This window comes from Equus quagga, chromosome 11, assembly GCF_021613505.1.
Source record: "Equus quagga isolate Etosha38 chromosome 11, UCLA_HA_Equagga_1.0, whole genome shotgun sequence".
Lineage (NCBI taxonomy): Eukaryota > Metazoa > Chordata > Mammalia > Perissodactyla > Equidae > Equus > Equus quagga.
The window spans coordinates 26,763,645-26,784,573 of record NC_060277.1 but is presented as its reverse complement, the minus strand read 5'-3'; positions in this window follow the sequence as shown (position 1 = coordinate 26,784,573).

The window sequence follows — 20,929 nt, the reverse complement described above, 5'->3', positions numbered from 1 at the left end:
CCTCTCTTTTCTCTGTTTCTTAAAACTCGCCCCCAAGTATTTACTGTAACCTAATTTCACCTGGACACAAACATGAGATGGGGGCACTCACAGATGACTCGCCCCGGGTGCTGCACTCTCCCCAGAGGCCCCAGCCCCTCTGGCTCCATCTTAGGGAGGTAACTGGGGGCCACATTCTACCATGCCGAGGTACCCAGGCTCCTCCTTAGTGATTCAATCTTCAACAAATATTTAGTGAGGGTCTGCAGGGTAGGTGTCTTAATACAATGGGAATCTTACCAACAGGGTTTTTCTGAGGCAAAGCCTCCATTTCAGTTCCTATTTTGGTCATTATTGAAAGGCAAAGGATGGGAATTTGTTGGCAAGGAAAAGGAATTGGGGTGTCTTTAAAAAATAAAACATAGCATTAAGGAAGAAACTTGAAGTCAGAATTTCCCGGGGGAATTCACTTCCAGTGGCAATATACTGTTTATTTAGAGAGTCACACAGCACAAAGGTTATCCAGGAACTGAAGGGAAAGATTGAACGTTCCCAAGACGGAGTTCTCAAGGGCAAACAGTGGATTCTGTGAAGAAGAATTGCTGGAGAAAGACTCTATCTGCTTTCTTTGGGTGGAGTCACTGGTCGTCGTCTATCTTTGGAAGCCTGGGCTAAAACTTGTGCTTTAAAGGCACTTTTGAAGCATGGTTTGAGTAGATGGAGACTTATCCAGGTACTGATTGGTTTGGGGAGGGGGAACCAGGCCAAAGAAGAGCCCTAAGAGAAGAGGGCAGGAGACGGGCACTAAGCCACTCCATCCACGGCTCTGAGTTCTTGGGAGAAGAGGTCCTCTATACAAATACGGACCAAGGCCCCCCACTCACTTGCCCCAACAACACAGGCCTCATTCCACCCACCCACCCAGCTGTCCCACCTCAGCAACCCCTCCAGGTTCTAGCACTGCTCCACTGCCCGCAGCATAGCTTCCAACGGCCATCACAACAGAACTACAATCACTTTGCACCCAAGACGTAGGGCTTTGACTATGGAGAAGCAAAGAGGTTACAGTGAGAGGTATAGGATCCAAGAAGATGCCCAGCAGGGTTCATCCCTGTGTGGGCAGCCCTAGTCCTGAGGCCTTCATAAGAGCAGGTGACTGTGAAGATGGGAGGCACCCATCGTATGGCCCTGACGGTCTTCATGCACCCCTAGGATGCAAGGCGAGCTTGTGAAGGGGCTGAGCTGGCCTAATGGGGAAGAGAATTATAAGTGTCACACTGCGGGACGAAAATGCTAAATGGAAATTCAAAAGGGACTTTTAAATGCCACACTGAAAAGAAGTCAGGAAGTATAGATCAGGGCCAGGAACAAGTAAGACCTTGGAAAATTTCTGGAACCTTTACAATTTCCTCAGGTTTACTTCTTCTATTATCTTTCTATTATCCTTCCAGTAGCGCAACTTTTAAAACCCTGACAGCGAAAAGCGTCTGTGTGTTTGCTTTGACAGCAACAGCTAATACAGAGGGAGGCCGCCCGAGAGGAAGGAAACCCGAGGAACCGGGTGAGTGGGGCGGTTTGGAGAGGGCAGGTGGCTACCATGAGAAGGGAGAGGGAACACAGCTTGGATCATTAGGTGTCCCAGAAACTTGGAAATAAAGCAGTGGTTTCTTTAAAGCTTTTAATTCTATGCTGCTATGCATTTTTTGCTTATTTGTTTATGACCTATCTTGTTCCATAAAGTATTTAAGTAGCTTATAGGATATAAAGAATGTATGCCATAAAATACAAAGTTAGGAGCAGGAAAATGTAAATTTTTAAGAGAGGTCGTGACTAGGAGAAAATTAAAATACATGTCCTCATAAGGTCCTACTCGGTTACTTAAGGGCAAGTTTGGATCTCCTCTGAGTTTCCGGGTGCACAAAGAGGAAAGGGAAATTGGATGGGTTGTCCATGAGAAGACAAACAACTACTGCGGTAAAGTTCTTATGGTTCTCATCCCTAAAAGATACACAATTCTCTTATGGTACTTCATAGAGGTGACGAGTGACATGGTAAGGAACAGCTCTACATGATCATCCGGAGAAAAATCCACAAAGGTGTCTCTTATGGATGCTAAGACGATGACTCCAGAGCAAAACTCAGAGGTAGCATGTCTGTGGGAACCCTCCACATCACCTAATCAGAAAGTGGCAGAAACAGATTTGGAACTCAGGTCACACGATGTCAACTCCTGTTTGCTTTTCATCCCCTTTCCCTTACCTATTTCCTACTCCTCTTTTAGGCTCAACTTAAACTTCACTTCCTGAAAAAGGCCTTCTCTGACCCTGGGCTGGGCTAGACTCCTGAACTTTCCCTATCTGTCACAAGTCACACGTCACACGTTTTGTTTTCACTTGTCTGGTGTCTATCTCACCACTAGATTGAAAGCTTATGGGAGCACGGACCACCTGATGATCTCAATAGATGCTGGAAAAGCATTTGATGAAATTCAATGCCTATTCGTAGTAAAATCTCTCAACAAACTAGGACTAGAAGTGAAAGTCCTCAACCTGACAAAGGGCATCTAATAAAAACCTACAGAGAACATCATACTTAATGTTGAAAGACTAAATTCTTTTCCTCAAACATCAGGAACAAGGCAAGAATGTCCACTCTCATCTCTTATATTTGACATTGTACTAGAGGTCCTCAGCAGTGGAATAACTCAAGAAAGGAGAAAGAAATGGTATGCAGATTGGAAAGGAAAAAAACCACACTGTTTCTATTCCTCAGATAATGTGATCATCTATATAGAAAATCCTAAGAGGTTGATTTTCCTATCCATATTAGTAAGTAGAGCAAAGATGGAAGATACAAGATTAGTGTATAACAATTAATTTTGTATTTCTATATAATAGTAATGAACAATTGAAAAATAAAATTAAAAAGCAATAAAGTAAAATAGCATCAAGAATGTGAAATACTTATGGATACACTTAACAAAAATATGCAAGACATATAAACTGAAAAATTCAAAAAATTTCTGAAAGAAATTGAGGGTAACCTAAATAAATGGAGAAATATTCCATGTTCATGGACTGGAAGATTCAACATTGTTAAGATGTCAATTCTCCCCAAATCAGTCTATAGATTCAAAGCAATACCATGTAAAATTCTAGAACAATTTTTTCTAGAAATTGACAAGCTAATTTTAAAACTTATATGGAAATGCAAGGAACGTAGAATAGTCAAATAATCTTGAAAAAGAAGAACAAATTTGGAAAACATACCACCTGATTTCAAGATTTACTGTAAAGTTGCAGTAAGGTACAATTATTGATGAAAATTCATAAACAGAAACCTCATTAAATTGGAGTTGGCAGGCCAAAAGTAGGAGTTCTCACAAGCTAGTCGGTAGCAGAGCCCAATAGGAAGAGGAAAGACTTCCTGTTCTTTTTGGTTTTTGTTTTTTCTGCTTTTTCTCCCCAAATCCGCCCCCCCCCCCCCGTACATAGTTGTATATTTTAGTTTTGGGTCCTTCTAGTTGTGGCATGTTGGACGCTACCCCAATATGGCCCACTGAGTGGCACCATGTCGGCACCCAGGATCCGAACCTGTGAAAACCTGGGCTGCCAAAGCCGGAGATCCCAACCACTCGGCCACGGGACTGCCCCAATACTTCCTGTTCTTGATCAGCAAGAAGCTCAGCCAATGAGAGACCCTCACAATTCAGCCAGCAAAAAGCCACTACACATGGAACTCTCGATTCCTCCAATGAACTCTCAACTTCCTCTTTCTCTATAAGAGTTTCTCCTCCTTTGATGCAAGAGACCTGCACATGGCTCACCATGGTTGCAGACCCCCAATTGCAATTCTTTGCTAATCCTGAATAAACCCATTTTTGCTGGAGAAATAACTGGCTGTCTATTTGTTTAAGGTCAATAGTAATCAAGATGGTGTGATATTACACAAGGATAGACATACAGATGAAGAGTTAGCAAACTTTTTCTGTAAAGGGCCAGAGAGTAACTATTTTTGGCTTTGTAATCTGTTTCAACTCGGCTTCTGTAGCATGAGAACAGCCAGACAATACTTAAAGGAATGAGTGGGCTTAACTGAGTTCCAATAAAACTTTATTTACAAAACAGGTAGTGGGCCAGATTTGGCCCTCAGCCTGTAGTTGTCAACTCCTAATATAGAACAATGGAACAGAAAAGGAGTCCAGAAATAGACCCACAGATATGTAGTCTGAGTTCAACAAAGATGCCAATGTATTTAAATGAAGAAAGGATAATCTTGTCAATGAATGGTGTTAGAACAATTGGACAATCATATGAGAAAAAAGGAACCTAGATACTTACTTCACATCATATACAAAAAAATAACTCAAAATGAATCATAGACCAAAATGTAAGAGCTACAACTATAAAACATCTAGAAAAAAAAATAGGATAAAAATGTTTGTCTTGGGTTAAGCAAAGATTTCTTAGATATGACACAAAAGCACCAACCATAAATGAAAACGAAATGGACATTATCAAAATTAATCTCTATGCCCAACTTGAAAAGAATATAATGCTGAGTATTCAATAAGCCATAAGTGACAGACTCAAGCTCACTCTTGGCGGTCAAGGAGGCCTTGGAGGCCAAATGATTTTTCTGTATTTCAGTTCCTGAATTTGCAAAAGGAAAGTTGAGGAAGCACATCTGATGAAATCTTTATATGGGCCCTCATACAAGCAATGTGACACAGAAGAGAATTCATCTGTGCAAGGCACAGAGACATACCTCATTGGCCTTAAAAGAAATGAGTAAGGACTCACACGGCCGGGAGCTAGAATTGGAAATCTCAGAAAGCACAGAACTTCTGAGAAGGGGACCTCCTCAATAACCCTACTTCTCTCTGCACTTCTCTGACCTCTTCCTTTTTATAGGCTGGCTCCCTCACTCCATAATGCCCTTTCATGTGCTTTAGTTTGCTTAACCCAGGCCCTCCTACCTCATAGCATCACTTCACCCTCAGGCCTGCCGCTAATTTGCAAATGTTTTCAGTATTTCTTGTTTCACATTCCCTAAGGAGACATTCTGATTGGTTCAACTCATCTTATCACGCCAGGTCATAGGTTGCTGGTCAGCCTATGAATTTGCTTCCTTCCCTGGTCCATTCAGCTGTGGCCAGGGTAGGGGGAAAAAGATCACATGATATAAAGGGGCTTACTATCCAGGCGGAATCCTTCAAACATTTCAATTCCAGGAGTACAGATAAATGAAAGATCTGATCTGTCCAGAACTGCCATGGTTTCTCCTCATCAGGTCATGATGCTAATTTCATAAACGAGTATTTTCGCGGGGAATGAAAGGGCCCATGTCATCAGCAGAGCATGTACTGAGTTCCTAAAATTATATGAAATTCAATATTTGCATAATATGACTGTGATGGTTAATTTTATGTGTCAAATTGACTGGGCCATGGGGTGCCCAGATATTTGGTTAAACATTATTCTGAGTGTGTCTGTGAAAGCACTTCCGGATGAGATTAGCATTTGAATTGGTGCACTGAAAAAAGCAGATGGTCCTCCCCAATGCGGGTGGACCTCGTCCAATCCACTGAGGGCTGAATCGAACAAAAGGCTGAGTAGGAAAGAATTCACTCTCTCTGCCTGTCTGAGCTACAACATCCGTCTCCTGCCTTCAGACTCAGACGCAGGCTGGAACTGCACCATTGACTCTCCTGGGTCTCCAGCTTGCCCATCTCGGGACTTCTTGGCCTCCATAATTGCGTGAACCAATTCCTTATAATGAATACATACGTGCATACATACACTCCCATCCTGTTGATTTGGTTCTGTTTCTCTGGAGAACCTTGACTAATTCAATGACTCAAGTGTACAAAAATCAAACCAACACAAACAAGACCAAGTGAAAGTACATTTCATTCCAGACTTTGACTCTCCGTTCAGAGCCATGAGACTCAGTCCTGCCATGATATCTTACCTTGTACCCTCATCTTCAGCAAGATGGTGAACAAGAAACTGGAGATGTCTGAATGAGCTGCACATTCATCCCCATTTCTTTCTTCTGTCACAGATCCATTCCCATCTATTCCCCACAGCATAAAATCCACATAACAGTTAATTCTCTTAAGCCCAAAGAAAACCTCATGAGCCATATGTAAAATACACTCATTTTCTTTTTCTTTCCTCTGTTTAATTACTCACTTCATTTAGTTTTATTCTTCCCTCTCTCATTGGACAAAGGCAACCTTGTATTTGGGTAAATTAGTAGAAGGTCTGATAATAAAGGAGGCTCGTTGACATTTATTAGCATGATGAAAATTCCCAAACGTGCCCTGAACTGCTGATATTTACATCTTGTTACAAACAAGCTCAGCGTTTTTCTCTCATTAGGCACCTAAGATGATCCTTCTTTCCTGCCAAAATGATTCCTGTTGGTTTTCCACTTAAGCCATTGCTGGGAGAAGCAGCTGCCAGTGTCAAAAGGAAACCGTTGGCCTTGGGAACTTGCTTGCTTAGAGTGTGTGTGATTCCAAAGAAACTCCTTTGCGTTACACTCGGCTGTTACAACTACAGTTTCACGTATTTTTTCCAGGCCGTCCTTTCTCACCATTCTGGACTGACAGCTGGATTTCAGTCGACGGCACTGTGCTTCGCATCTAAAAGTGCCTCCTGGGACTTTTCCTAATGGATCGCTTTTCCTAATGGGAACTATTAATGGCTTTTCTTTCTAGCTAAGTTTTGATAACCAAATAAAAGCAGTGTCAATGAGATTGTGAAAATATTTCTTTTCAAAGCCCTCATAAACCCCTTCATCTGGCACATCAGACGTCACTCCGCCCATATGAAAGGGCAGGAAAGATTCCATTTTCTCACCCTGCAAGAATTAAACCAAAGCTCTGAGGCCATGTGTGGTCCTTTAAAGCAGGCAATCATTTTCTTTCCATTCCTATTCCTTTTTTTTTTTTACTGTCTGCTCTTACCTACTTCAAATGTGGGCTTGTTTTATTATGAAGACTTCCTTTTTTATACATGTCTATATTGACTTCTTATACCTTCCTTTGGCAATGGAAGTGTTTTTGTGTAAAGTGAGAATCAGCTAAGAACCCTACCTGACTCTTGGAAGACTCATGTGGTCTAGTGGATTTTGTGGCCTCACAGGAATGTGAACCATAAATCCTGTCACTCTAACCTGGTTTTCTGGCAGAGTCTAGACCACTAATGACATTTAACATATCGTAGCTCACATGGGCATGTTAGGGATCACCACCAGTTTGTGAAATGGTTGTAAAATTAAGTTTACCTAATGTGTCAGATGCTTTCAATAGCCACTCATTTCCCACTGTTTGTATTAGCTATTAGTCCCTAAATATGATCCAGATATGGTTGGTGATAATGAACAAAATCTGTTAGCCATTTTGTATTTCTCATGCAATTTTTTATCCCAAGGCAGTCTCTTTCCAGTCAGGGAAAGCACAGGGCAGTGCCTGGAGACCATCAAGTCCAGTGTCACCCATTTTACAGAGGCGCTGTGGGGGTCTAGAGGAAGCTTAGTGTTGGATACTTAAGTAAAGATAGTACAACAAACATTTGCACAGTCTTACTCTTTTCTTTCATCTCATCCTCACAAAAAATCCCATTAAGTAAGTGAGACAGTAGCTATGATCGTCCTGTGTTAGTTAGGGCAAAGGCCAAGCTACTGTAACAAAGGGACTAACAATACAGTGGCTTAATGAACAAAGGAATGTATTTCTCATTCACATAATGGCGTCGAGGTGAATGATGCAGGTTGACGGACAATACGTTCTGCTCCACACAATCATTCAGGGATTCTAATTCCTTCCATTGTGTAACTCTGCCATTCCCTCAGACATTTTTGTGGTCAAAGCTGAGTGCCCTAAGATACATCCCTGGCAGAAAGGAGAAGATGAATGAACAGATGAAGCACACCCACTCTTTTGAGACCTAGGCCCTGAGTGGCAAACACCCCTTTCGCTCACATTCCATTGGGAAGAACATAGTCTTGTGGCCACTTTGACTGCAAGGAGGCTGAGAAATGAAGGATAACGTGCCCATGAAGAGGGGGAGAATGGGTTTTAGTGAGTAATTAACAATTTCCACCATGCCATTCTCATTTTACAGATGAGGACATTGAAACTCAGAGACTAAGACGGGCTAAACTTCCGCTCCTAATACAGAAGTAAATTGTAAGTAATCTCACTTGCAAAATATTATATAATTTCAAATAGTTATACCAAAAAAAAAAGAACATGGTTAATATATTAGTCAGGATTTCCCAGAGACACAGAACCAATAGGCTGTATATATAGAAAGAGAGATTTATTTAATTTTTTTCTTTTTTTTTTTTGCTGAGTAAGATTCACCCTGAGCTCATATCTTTTGCCAATCTTCCTTTTTGTATGTGAGCCACCACTACAGCATGGCCACTGATGAGTGGTGCAGGTCTGCACCTAGGAACTGAACCCAGGCTGCTGAAGCAGAGCATGCTGAACTTAACCACTAGGCCACCATGGCTGGCTCCTTTTTTTTTTTTTTTGAGGAAGATTAGCCCTGAGCTAACATCTGCTGCCAATCCTCCTCTTTTTGCTGAGGAAGACTGGCTCTGAGCTAACATCCATGCCCATTTTCCTCTATTTTATGTGGGACGCCTACCACAGAATGGCTTGACAAGCAGTGCATAGGTCTGCACATGGGATCCAAACCAGTGAACCCCAGGCTGCCAAAGCAGCATGTGTGCACTTAACTGCTGTGCCATCAGGCCAGCCCTCCCTTTTTTTTTAAATTAACTTTTTTTTTGGCCAAAGAAGACTTGCCCTGAGCTAACATCTGTTGCAAATCTTCCTCTTTTTTTTTTTTTTTTTTTGCTGAGGAAGATTTGCCCTGAGCTACCATCTGTTGCCAATTTCCCTCTTTTTGTATGTGAGCCACTGCCACAGCATGACCACTGCTGAGTGGTGTAGGTCTGCCCCCAGGAACCTAAGCCAGGCCACTGAAGCAGTGTGCCGACCTTAACCACCAGCCCACCAGGGTTGGCCTGAGAGAGATTTATTTTAAGGAATTGACTCACATGATTACTGAGGCTGGCAGGTCCAAAATCTGCAGGGTAGGCTGGCAGGCTGGAGACCTAGGGAAGAGGTGATGTTGCAGTCTAACTCCAAGGGCTGTCAGCCGGTAGAATTCCTTCTTGCTCAGGAGAGGTCAGTCTTTGTTCTCTGAAAGCCTTCAACTGATTGGATGAGGCCCATGATGGAGGGCAATCTATTTTACTCAAAGTCCACTGATTTAAACGTTAATCTCGTCCAAAAAACACCTTCACAGAAACATCCAAAATAATGTTTGACCAAATATCTGGGCACCATGACCCAGGCAAGTCGATACATAAAATTAACCATCCCATTTAACTCCACAATCCCTCAAAATCTCTCTTACCCCACTAACTACATGAAATGTACCTGGTATCTAGTTGCAACTCTGCCAGGAAATTGAACATCTCTGATTAGCGGCTTAGCCCTCAGCATCAACAGGTGGAAGGGTATCACTGTTCCCTTCACATCGAGAGCACAGTAGGAAGTAACAATACATGTGGCTGTGGGAAGCTTTGACCATTTTTGAGCCCCACTATTGCACTAATTCCCCACAGACTGCTCAGTCTTTTCTTCAGGAGGCATACAGACATAACATTAAAAGAAGAAAAAGGAAAGAGATGGGAGTAGGAAAGAGAAAGAAGGTGGGAGAAGGGTTACTGGGCACTCATTTGCCACAACTCTGTCATCTTTCCAAATGCTCCCTGTAAGAGCACTGGATCTCATCCTGCATTAGTCTCATCAAAACTTTACTGTCTTGTACCATATTAGATGCTGTATCCAGCTAAGGTATGAACATCAGCTAAAGCAGACTTCCGGTTACAGTGCTTGAAAACGTTAGCAACCAGGTGTTTCACCAGCCGAACAAACAAGAGTGATTTGAAAATCAGTGTCAATAATTTCTAGCCATTTCCTGAAAAATTACTTCCCATCTGCACATCACACAGTGTTCTGGAAAGCGGTGAATTGTGGTGTGCTCTGTTCCGCCAGCGAAATGCTGAAACCTACATTCCCCTCGTATCCTGGGGCTGCTCAACTTGGCGGGAATATCTGCAGGTCCTTGGGTCGGGGCCCTCCTGCTAACCCGGCTTGGCTCACTGCCCACCCATCTCCACTCATCCTTGGCTCTCCTTCCATCATCGTCACCTTGCTTGTAATCATCAAAGTAGTTTCAAAAGTGCATAAATCTCTAAGTTTTTTTCAAAGAATCTTATCACTTACGATAAAACGTATGGTGTTCATGTCCCCCTCTTATAATTACAGAATCTTAGAATTGGAATAGAGAAAGTGTCTTAGAGGTTTTACCCTTTCTGCAGAAGAAATTGTTGTAACACATGTGACACGTGTGTTTGCACGAGCCCAGAGGTGGGGAACTCACTGCTTCCCAAGGCAATGCCCATCCCTCTCTGTACCATGCTGACTAATAAAAGTGTCTTCTTTGTGTCTACTCTGATGGACTGGCTAGGAGCCATACGGTAAGACAGTTTATCCTTCTAGTTGATCATCTTTCCAACATGGAGTTGAAAATCTTTTCAAGATTTACTAGATTCTTACAGATTTTATTATTAGCATACCCAAAATACTATAATATCTATGAGTCTAAAAATGATAACAAAGGTGTGTGCATGTGTGTGTAAGGCCAAGTTATTTGGGTGATTCTTACTGATTTTATTTTTTGGATATTAATAATGATGTCAACGGTTTTAAAAATCAGAAAGAATAAAAATACATTCAGTGAAAAGTCTCCTTTTTACATCAGTCATCCATCCATCCAATTCTTCCAGCCTCCCTTTCAAACAGGGAGCCACTGTTACTAGTTTTGTTTGTATCCTTCCAGAGACTGTTTATACGAACAGATACAAACATGCATTCTGCCCTCGTTTTATACAGTTGGAAGCACACCATGCGCGCTTTTCTGCAGCTTTCTTTTTTCTAGTATAAGTGTCAAAGATCTGTTCATATCAAAACATGAAGAGTTTTTTCCTGTTGTACAGCTGCACAGTATTCCATGGTATGGACATGCCGTAACAGATTTAGCCAATCTCCTATTGGTGAATATACAGATCATTTCCTTTTTTTTCTGTTATAAGAAGTACAACCATAACTAACATTGTATAGACATCATTTTATATCTGCCCAGGCTAAGCTCTTTAAAATGAATAGCTGTGTTAAAAAAGATGCGTATTTCAAATTTTGACAGATAATTGCCAAACTGCCCTCCAAAGATGTTATACCAATTTATATTCCACCAACAATATAAAGAGTGTCTCGCCAATCCAAAGTTTTGTCAAACATCTGGAAATTTGCCTATCTGATATGTGAAAAATAGTGTGTAAGTATAATTTAAATTTGTGTATCTCCTACTATGAATGATATAAAACATTTCTTTAAAAATAATCAACAACTCTTTGTATTCCTCGCCTTTCTATCCAGTGGTGGTTTATTTTTATTATGGGTTGCAGAAATCAATATGTTAAGGAAGTTGTCCCTTTATCTGTGACATGAGCTGTACATATTTTTCCAGCTTATTATTTGTCTTATGAGTTAGCTTAGAGCAGTTTTGATGCAAAAATTTTAATGTAGTTGAATCTCTCATTTTAAAATAATTTTATTTAAATAGTTAGAAAGATTTTGCCTATTTTGAGGTGTTAAAATAATTTTGCCAAGTTTTTTCTAATATTGTTATTGTTTATTTTCTTACCATTTAGATCTTTGGTCTTTTTAAAGAAGTGTGAGGTATGGATACCTATTTTCTTCCAGATAGCTATCTTGTTGTCCCAAACGGTTATTGATGACTATATCTCTTCTGTCAGCTTTATTTAAACCAATGCAGCATAGAAGGGGGCAGAGAGACTATGACTTGTGGGCCAAATCTGGCCACAACCTGTTTTTGTAAACAGTGGCAATGGAGCTCAGGGGTACCCCTTCCTTTCTGTATCGTCTGTGACCGCTTTTGCGCTACAGTGGCAGCTGAGTAGGCAGCTGAGTAGTTCCAACAGAGCCTGCCTGGCCTGCAAGGCCTAAAGTATTTAACTTTCTGGCCCTTTACAGAAAAAAATTGCCAACTTCTGATATAGAAGGACAAGGAGAAGAGGAAAAGGAAGAAGAGAAGGAGAGGAGGAGGAGAAAGACGAGGAAGAGGAAGGGAAAAGGACAAAGGAGAGAAGAGGGGAAGAGGAGGATGAGAAAAGGAGAAGGGAAGACATTCTGAAAATAAATTGAATTTTCTTGGCGTAGACTGTGCCAAGGAAAAATATTAATTTGGAGAAAAAAATGAAACAGAGATTGTAGGTTTGTTTTCCTCTTTTATAGTCTTCCCCCTTGGTTACAAGCTGAGGAGCTTTATTTTGGTTTTATATTATACTGTGGTCCACTTCACAAAGACCCACAAATCTCTCATCATTTTTTTCTACCAGCCGAAGCCAGAAGTGCCTCCAGAGGTTCCAAGTCTCGTGCTTGTTCACGTATTTAATGAGGTGTGGACGGTCTCAGGGGACCCCTTGAAATGTGGAAAGCTGGGGTTCTTTTTTTAACACTCCCTTTGGGATAATACGTGCTACTGCTTTTCGATTCTCCTTCTTTCTTAGAGGACTGACAAGAAACCCTTCTAAACTGGCTTTTATTATTTTTTTTTTAAATGTGTTGTAACAGGACACCAAGGATTTTCTTGCCAGAAAGTATAGTGTTTCTTACTTCTAAATATTAAACAAAGGAATTTCCGCTCCCGTGTCTCAGTGGGTTACCCTGGGTTTTTAATGCTCCAGCTGTTTCCCCTTCTTTCCTCGTACGCTGCAGTTTCCTACAAGTTACTCACTGATCTCACCAGGCCCTCTCCAGTCCTATGCAGGCTTCACCCTCTTCAGAGGCGGTGACAAGGACCCATCATGAAAAGGCAAAAATTATACTGACCTGCACGAAGAGAAGAAGTGCAATAGTAAGCCTAGAATAAAGTTCCTTTTATAGAATAGCTATACTACAATGATAAACTCAAACACTTCACAAATATTTAACTTACTTTATATGATCATTATTTCAGCATTGTGTCCAGTTATACACTCCAAAATTTAAGAAGCACATGGAGAACTTAAAAACTGTCCATACATTGTTAGAGTATTAGAAATACACACTGCACGTGAAGAACGTTTATATTTTTCAAAGCACTTTTATATACACCATCCTATTTGACTCTTAAAATAAACGAATGGGTATGGCTATATCCATTTCATAGATGAGGAAACTGAGTCACAGACAATTTATTTCATTTTTATTTAGATTTATTTACTTTTTTATATAGTTAAAACATTCATGTTACTCAAAATTCAAAAGGTACATAAAGATATACAGTGAACAACTGCCCTGCACCTCTCATCTCTAGCTACCCAGTTTTCCTTCCTGGAAGCAATCACTGTTTCCTGTTTCCTATATGTCCTCCTGAAGATATTGTATGCTTGTATAAGCATACATAGCTACACAGGATTTTCTTCTTTTTTACATAGATATCTTACTATATACATTATCCTGAACGTAGCTTTTTTCACTTAACGATATATTCTGGAGATCTTTCATATCAGTATATAGTGAACATCCTCTTTCTTATGGTTTCATTGTATTTGATTGTATAAATTTATAATTTATTTAAACAGGCTTACATTGATGAGTTTTTAGTTTGCTTCCAATCTTTCGTGTGTCTGTGCGTGTGTGAGGAAGATTGGTCTTGAGCTAACATCTGTTGCCAAACTTCCTTTTTTGCTTGAGGAAGATTTTCACTGAGCTAACATCTGTGCCAATCTTCCTCTATTTTATGTGGGATGCCTCCACAGAGTGGCTTGACGGAGTTGTACTAGGTCAGGATTGAAACCTGTGAACCCTGGGCCACCAAAGTGGAGCACGTGAACTTAACCACTACACTGCCGGGTCAGCCCCCAATCTTTGTTTTTTATGAGCAGCCTTACCCATGTGTCATTTACACATGTGCAAATATATCTGTTGGATAATTTCTATGTTGGAATTGTTGGGTGAGAAAACACAAACATTTAAAAATTTGAGAAGTATGGTGAAATTTTCTTCTGTAAAATTAGACAGAGATTTTAGGTGACTTAGCCAAGGCTACAGAGCTAATTTTCAATGGATTTAAAGTTGGAACAAATATTTCCTAAACAGAAAATGGGAGCTGTGAAGAAAGGCACATTTTGGGGAACACTGACTCTTTGTGAAACAGTTCATTAATCAGGGCATCTGCAAGACAAGAGAGGGAAGACTTACCTCTCTTGCCTACTCCACCACTCTTGCCTACTCCATCCTTCTCCACTGTCTTTTTGTACTTGTTCCCTTGACTCGATGGCCAAGTGATGAACTAACCTCAGCAAATCGAGATGGCTTTACCTCTTGTCAGCCTGGGCCCACCAGTCTTATAGACTGCTCAGATGCAGGCTCTTCTGCTTGTACCGAAAAGTTGAAGAAATTAAAATGACTTACCTAAAAAAAAGTAGAAGGCTAGGAAGAGAAGGGGAATGAGTTGATAAAGACCTTCAAAGACATCGCTCTCCTGGCAGGATGCACCCTCACTAGAAGGTTTGCTTTGTGAGTCACTGTCCGTGGTGCTAACAACGTCCCTGGGCTGACAAAAACCATCACTGCTTTTCCTATTCCTGGGGCATTAAGGAATCCTATACAAATCCTCCCGGTTAATTCTGAACAGGAAAGAAAGAAAGCAATCGAGGGAAACAAAAGAGGTAAAAAGGACAAGGGCTACTTAGACAGGCAGAATGTTTGTGAGGTTGGATGAAGAAGGAAGAGGGATGGGTATATGATTTGGTATTGTTTACAAGTCATCACAGATAATCCTGCCCCCTTTATGATGGTTGGGGGGCGGACATATCCACATTGCGTTATGCATTCCATTATTGTGTACACATATCCCTGAGGACTTAAAGAAAAGTAAGATTATAGAAAGGACTGTGGAAAGAGTTATGCGGAATTTCTTGAGTGGGCAATTTTAGAAATAAGATGGATTGCCATCTGCCTGAGCTGATTTAAGTATAATCCTGCCAAAGACTGGGAATAGACTGGGTAACCTCCCGAGACCCTCACAATATTTGAAGTTGTGACTTCAATGAAAACATTCATCCTACTCTTGCTCTTTATCTCTGTTTGAGCTTCAGGGCAGCCTGAATTTAAGCTAAAGCAACATCACAGGCTATACTGATTATTTTTGTCTTATCTAAACTCAGCTGCCTTCAAGTGTTGTTTTAATACACACAAGAAGTTAATAACTTTCTCAACCTGTCACTTTTTTCTCTAGCAACATAAAAGTATAATACAGAACATAAATTCAATAAATTCCATTTATTCCTCAGTGCTGCACTGGAATTGAACAATCTTCCATTCACATGATTAAGTCTGAAAAGTATTTATGTCTTGGTGCAAAAAGAAAAAGAAACCCTTGGATTTATTTAAAGTTTGGGTATACAAAAAAAGTTTTTCTACATTTCTACACTTGGTTTTGTTTTCATTTTTTTAATGCTGTATTTTTAAGTTGGAAGGAATACATAATATTTGGGATTAAGCCAGAGATTCCATAAATGCGAGAACGTATTTTCAAATATTTTAATGGCCTCACTGGCAATGCAGTTGGCTTTCTGTGCTTGGCTGTGATTATAATCATTGCTGCTACAGGACACACGGGTTTCGAGCTGTCTGGGCTTGGGGAGCTCTTGCTTATGAGCAGTCAAAGTATCATCCAGATGTCAGGTCACTAGACAAAGTCTCCTGGGGCCACCACTAGTGTATCTGTCTCCACACAGGGTGAGATTTCCCCACAGGCCGTTGGAAAAGTAACCGATTCTCCCCAAGGGTTATCTGATTCTGCCTGTGGGCACTGACTCCTCTAACCTTTCTCATATTCCAAGCTTAGAGACTGCCCTCAAGTTCTACATCAAATTTCTCTATTCCAGGGTTGTGACTCAGCTCCAATCTAAAATTCACTGGAGAAAAGAAAACATTTAAGAGAAAGAGTATCACCCTTTCTCCTAGATCATTGAATCTCAACATTTTCTTTTCCTTACACACAACTAACACAATGACCATCTCTCATCACACTGCAGTAATTCTCTGCCAAGGTGTGGGTGGGAAAGGCAGAGGGGACTGTCCCTTTCTGCTCCACCCCGAGAAGCTTATAAAATTGGGGCGTGGGGTGGGTGGTGGACTTTATAAAACTCCCCGAGTTTCTGATATGTCCTCTTGGCTGGATAGCATCCATGTGCAATTAAGCAGACTCTATGAAACAACTAAAGGAATATGAACACATGATCCTGGTTAGGGGGAGGGGAATTCAATGACGATGTTAAAGTAAGAAAGTGGAAGGTTATATTTTGGTAGTTACAAACTGCAGCTACTCAGAGAAACAGTGAAACGAGTCCTCCTTGAAAGCCTTCTTGTAAAAAAAAGTATAAATTAAGTATCATTGGATATTTATTCCCTTTTAAAACCTTTTTAAACATAAAGTTTAAAAATAGAAACATTCTAAGGAATAATAATAAAATGAGTATTCTTGTACTCCAAACCCAGTTGGCAAATGGAGCACGTCTTATGCCTTGGAAGCCTCCAGACCCTCTTCAACAGTGCACCCTGCCCTCAAGGGTTACTATGATCTACATTTTTTTAATAATTCTCCCACTGTTCTTAATAGTTTAATTCAATATTATTTCATTTTGCCTTTTGATAAAGCTTGTCTTTATAAAATATATTTTTCAGTTTCATCTCCTGTTTATGGGATTCATCTCCATTGTTGTGTGCAACCATAGTTCTTTTGTTTCCATTGCTGTGTAGCATTCCAGTGAATGAATAAAACATCATTTGATTCTTTTTCTTCAAATATGTAGCGGCTATTTTTGGATATTTGCTATCCCACATCAAATTTAAAATCTGTTGTCAAGTTCCTTTAAAGAAAAACAAACCTATTGGGATTTTGATTAGAATGGCATTGAATCTACAGATCAATTTTGTATGAATTGACTTCTTTACACCACTGAGCATTTTCATCTGTGAACACAACTCTTTCCCTTTATGTGGGTCTTCTTTAATATCTTTCAAGAGTCTAATGACCTGGTACATAAAGATTTTAGCGATTATATTCATTCCCTACCTTTGATTTATTATTGCTATGTTAAATGCCTTTTCATGCTGGATTCTCTAACTGTTGCTGGCAATAGCAATAATTGTACCACAGAGGATAACAATAACTAAGGTGTGTCGCATGTTCACTATATGCCAGACACAAATCTATACATACTACAGTTACACCACGTGCTCTACAACCCTCAGACGTTAAATAACATGCCCAAGACTACACAGCTAGTAACAGGTGAAGTCAGGATTGAAGAAGGGAAGTCTGGCTCCAGAGCACACGACCTTAACCACAACACTCTGTTCTGTACATTCTTGCATTAGTTTCCTGAGCCTGCTGGAACAAATTACCACAAACTTCGTGGCTTTAAAACAACACGAATGGGGCCGGCCCTGTGGCTGAGTGGTTAAGTTCATGCACTCCACTTCAGCGGCCCAGGGTTTTGCCAATTCGGATCCTGGGCGTGGACATGGCACCGCTCATTAGGCCATGCTGAGGCGGCGTCCCACATGCCACAACTGGAAGGATCCACAACTAAAAGAATATACAACTATGTACTGGGGGGATTTGCAGAGAAAAAGTAGAAAAAAAAAAGATTGGCAACGGTTGTTAGCTCAGGTGCCAATCTTTAAAAAAAAAAAAGTACAGCTCAGCAATCAACTCTACATAAATTAAGGCCATTAAAAAAAACATTAATTTATTCTCTCATAGTCATGGAGACTAGAAATACAAAATCCTGTGGGGCATACACCCTCCAGGGGCTCCAAGGAAGAATTCTTCCTTGCCCCTTCTGGTGGCTGCCCCAGCATTTCTGGGCTGGTGGCTGCAACACTCCAATTTCTGCCTCCGTCTTCACGTCGTCTTCTCCTCTGTGTGTCTAATCTCCCTTTTCCTCCCTCTTGTCATTGGCTTTAGGGCCCACCTGGACAATCCAAGGCAAGCTTCTCCTCTCCAAATCCTTAACTTTATCACGTCGTTTGCCAAATAAGACAATAATCACTTTTTTACCACATGAGGTAATACTTACAGGTCCTGGGGATTAGGACATGGCCATATCTTTTGGGAACCACCATTCAGCCCACTACAACTCTATAGAAAATCAACTGACTCATATTTATATATAAATCCAGGAATCTGGCTGTATTTTCTGATCAACTCCAATAAATATCTGTCAACTCTTTTGAGTTTTCTTTGTAGACAATCACATCCTCTGTGAATTATCCAAATCTGCTTTTTTCTTAGCTTCCCTATTGTGTAGTGCATGCTCCCCTGTTATCAGGATTATCATCACAAACAACAACAAATGTTTACTGAGTGTTTACTAGGTAATAAACATGGCACTGGGAGATGTGGGGGTCAAATGGGTGAATGCCACATAGCCTCTGCCCTTTCAAAAGCATAATACTTGGGACATGGTTTGTCTACGTGAAAAACAGAGCCATCAAACAAAAGGGAACAAGGTCATGATTACCTCTGCAGACTCAAATTTCATTTAAAAGAATTGCTTTTATTCTGCCCTTAATATGTGGGCATGCTGCCTCACCCCAGATGGGCCATTTGGTGACAATTCCCCACTCTCCTCTTTTTATTTCCTTGTTTTGGACAAATGTCCAATGCCCAATCTATGGTCTGAGTCATGAGCATGAAGATATTAGAAGTAAATGGAAAATGAAAAGCAAAGCAGGAGGAGCTTGCAAGGGAACAGATATCGCTCACCCTGTTCTCTCCATCTGGCAGGGCTTCCCGGCTCCTCCATAAAGAGGAGATTACTGTGGCCACAAAAAAACTCTGAAACCTTTCCCAGAAGCCAATTGCCAGACTGAGAATTCTGAAGGAACATAAGACAAATAAATAACACATTACTTTCTTCTCCAAGGAAAAAGCAAAAGGTTATGAAAATTAATAAAAGCAAATGCAAGCATGAAATTTGGATTAAGAGGACATTTTTCATCCTGACTTTCAATTGTTTACAGATAATTTTGAAGTAGCTTAAATTCATCTAATCCATAGCATGGATTACTATAAAAAAAATTTGAGTGGTTTACAAAACAGGATGTTTAACAAAATCTGTTTTTCTAAAAAAGAAATAAAGATATATTTATGAATAGAAAAGACTGTCTACTGTGATTATCCCTAAGTACTGTGATTTTAATCCATTTTTATTTTCTCCTTTTTGAGTAACTGCATTTTCTATAATGAATATATATTACTTTTAGTAATAATTTTTAAAATATAATGTTTAGTCTAATTTAAAAATATGTCAACATGGGACCATTCTGTCCATGTTGTGGCACACTACAGAAACATCCTGCCAAATGATGCTAGTCACACCTGTGAACGGGCAAGAGGGGGACCAAGAATTGGGGCAGATGTCAGATAAGGTCAATCTCTGAAACTGACAATAGTAAAATTCTATAAAAACAATGTCATATACAGAAAGATCACCAGCCAATGTTTTGGTGGTGAGACTGGAGTCTCTCCCAAGTTGTTTCTCAAATTACAGCAAGTTATATCTCAGGAAGATGTGAGCCAACAAAGAGCTCAGACAAAGATGAGAGAAGGGTTTCCCTTGACCACTGCCACGCTTTCCTGAGCTTGCCTTATCAGCTCTATCTTCAACCACAGTTTCTTTGCAGGAATCTTCTTTAGCCACTTATCCATGAACCAGGTGGACATTTTAGTTAAATTAGAAAGCCTAATCTATAAATCCACGAAACTGCACTCATGTAAACTGCAATAGGTCAAAATGCCCTGGAGGGCAACAAGAGGATGCCACCGCCCACGCTCTGAGCTGAGGCCCTCCTGACATGGGAAGTGGGGAGGATACCTCCTTGAGGACACCTCCTGACATGGAGCACCATTGCTTAAACTGCACATGAACAAGAGTGCCAGGAATTAAACTATATGTTGGATATCAGCAAAGCATAAATCTTTTAGAAAAAATAAATATAAATAAAGATATTCATGTTGTCTTCTCACCCTCTAAAGAATTATCTGGGCACCCCCATGCCGTAGTCATCTGGGTAGAGCTGAAGCCAAAGACATGAAATGGAAAAGGAAAATGTAGGGAAACTTGAAGAGAAGGGGGATGGAGGAAGCCAATAAAGACGTGTGTGTGTGTAGCATAGAGAGTAACCCGCTGCTGCAGAAAATCCTCAGCCAAACCAAAACTAAAATAAATAGGTCATACATCAACACACACATAACATAACCCCAACCATATCAGCCACAAAGAATACACAAACCCATTAATCTATCCAGGTCCACTACACAGAATCACAGAATCACTGTAAATTTTTATTATGTGGCAGAAAAATGAAATATTCAGCAATGAATGACAATTACATATAACAGCCCTAAGTTAAACAAAATCCTAACAAAGAACAACTTCATTCAAAACCACAAACTATTAAGCATTTTAGGAACAGACGCTTTTGCTGATTGAGATTTCCACAACAATAGAATTTTCTTTTTTTGCTGAGGGAGATTTGCCCTGAGCTAACATCTATTGCTAATCTTCCTCTATTTTGTATGTGAGCCACCACCACAGCACAGCCACTGATAGACAAGTGGTGTAGGTCCACACCTGGGAACTGAACTCGGGCCATGGGAGTGGAGTGCACCAAACTTAACCACTAGGCCACCAGGACTGGCCCTAGAAAATTTTTTAATATTTTTAAAATTAAGCAGCAACACCCATAGGCTGTCTGCTTCTCTAGTGAGAGGGT